The sequence below is a fragment of the Mandrillus leucophaeus genome, unplaced genomic scaffold, assembly GCF_000951045.1.
Source record: "Mandrillus leucophaeus isolate KB7577 unplaced genomic scaffold, Mleu.le_1.0 Scaffold480, whole genome shotgun sequence".
Lineage (NCBI taxonomy): Eukaryota > Metazoa > Chordata > Mammalia > Primates > Cercopithecidae > Mandrillus > Mandrillus leucophaeus.
In genome coordinates, this window is record NW_012105143.1 from 1310702 (window position 1) to 1312916 (window position 2215).

At 40.3% G+C, this 2215-nt stretch overlaps 1 protein-coding gene across 2 annotated transcripts in view; it reads right to left on the minus strand.

Moving 5' to 3' along the window:
• CDRT1 (CMT1A duplicated region transcript 1) overlaps positions 1-2215 on the minus strand; it is a 52059-nt gene that overhangs the window by 27001 nt on the left and 22843 nt on the right. The gene's annotated exons all lie outside the window — the stretch shown is intronic.

A 2215-nucleotide genomic window follows, 5' to 3' on the forward strand; every position in this document is an offset into this window, starting at 1 on the left:
AAATCAAGCCGGGCGTGGTGGTGGGTGCCTGTAGTCCCAGCTACTCGGGAGGCTGAGGCAGGAGAATGGCGTGAACCCGGGAGGTGGAGCTTGCAATAAGTCGAGATCACGCCACTGCACTCCAGCCTGGGTGACAGAGCGACACTCCGTCTCAAAAAAATAAAAAAATTTGCACTTACTTCATAGAGTTATTGTGAGGTTTTGCATATAAAAACAATTAATATGTCTTTGGGGTTTTTTTGACTATGTCAAGCTTTTTCTTCTAATATTCCCAAGGGTCTTGCAGCCTTACCAATGCCTTACCAGTTTCTCAGAGCCTCCAATGCAGCCACAGTGCATTGAATGATGGCACAGTGCTCTGAAAGAAAGCATGTTTTGAATTTCTGTTTCTAGCAGTATGGTGGTTTATGTCTTCAGGTTGGTTTTCTAAATTTATGCAAGAAAAGGTATTTGATAAATACTTTTAGAAAAATAGGAATAGAAGGAACTTTCTGGATTTAGTAAAAGATATAAGCCAAAGTCATAACAGTAAATATTATGCTCAGTGGAGAAATTGTAGATGTATTCCCTTCCAGAAGGGGAACAAGATGAAGATGCCCACTCTCACTGCTACTGCCTGCCACAGCACTGGAAGGCCTAGGCAAAGTTAGAAGGAAAGAAAAACAAAAGGTGGTATAGGCATTAGAAAAGAAGATAATATATTGTTGACCAGGCGCAGTGGCTCATGCCTGCAATTCCAGCACTTTGGTAGGCTGAGGTGGGCAGATCACGAGGTCAGGAGATCGAGACCATCCTGGCCAACATAGTGAAACCCTGTCTCTACTAAAATACAAAAAAAAAAAATTAGCCAAGCATGGTGGCATGTGCCTGTAGTCCCAGCTACTCGGGAGGCTGAGGCAGGAGAATTGTTTGAATCAGGGAGTCGGAGGTTGCAGTGAGCCGAGATCACGCCACAGCACTCCAGTCTGGTAACACAGTGAGACTTTATCTTAAAAAAAAAACAACAACAACAACAACAACAAAATATATATATAGTAATTTGCAATTGATAAGATTGTCTACATAGAAAAACCAATTATTAAACATACATGCTTTTAGAACTAATAAGAGAGTTTGGCAAGGATGCCAGACACAAGATCAATTTACAAAAATCAATTGCATTTCTCTATGCCAGCAATAACTAATTTGAAAACATAAGCAAAATTAACATACCATTCACAACAGTAACAAAATTATAACGTTTACAGGCATTAAGTAAAAATACACAGGACTTTTATGAAAAAAACTTTAAGGCTCTAAGAAAGACCACAGATTATTTAATTGAGTGTGTTTACCAAACTAATCTATAAATTCAATGCAATCCCAATAAAAAGTCTGGTTAGGTTTTATTGAAAGTTGATCAACTTACTCCAAAAACTCAAAACTTATATACTATAGCTGTTACATAAAAAAGAAAAGTGAGACCGGGCGCAGTGGCTCACGCCTGTAATCCCAGCACTCTGGGAGGCCAAGGCAGGCGAATCACGAGGTCAGGAGATTGAGCCCATGCTGGCTAGCACGGTGAAACCCTGTCTCTACTAAAAATACAGGAAATCAAGCCGGGCGTGGTGGTGGGTGCCTGTAGTCGCAGCTACTCAGGAGGCTGAGGCAGGAGAATGGCGTGAACCCGGGAGGCGGAGCTTGCAGTGAGCTGAGATGGCGCCACTGCACTCCAGCCTGGGCGACAGAGCTAGACTCCGTCTCAAAAAAAAAAAGAAAGAAAGAAAAGTGAAAAGTAGAATTTCCCTCCCCATCACATTTTAAAACATTCTCTAAATGCATACCTAAAAATAAAACAAACAATTTTCAAGAAGGGGGATTTTGATTAAAAACAGAAAAATAGACAATGGACTAGATCAGAGAGCTCAGGGACATTCTCATGCACATATGGGAAATTTCCATGTGATAAAGATAGCACCACAAATCAGTGGAGGAAGTGGCAGCTTATATAGTAGTTGCTGTGGGGGAGAGACTGCTGACTTTATTTAAATACAAATAAATGAAATGGAAACCCTACCTAACGCCACATATAAGGTTGAATTGCAAATAGATTAAAAAACTGAATGCAAAAGATAAAACCGTAATGTTGGTAGAAGAAAATATTAGAAAATATCTCTGTGACCTGGAAGAGGGAAGAATCACAAAAATGAAGGGGAAAAAACCCTGATAAACTGAT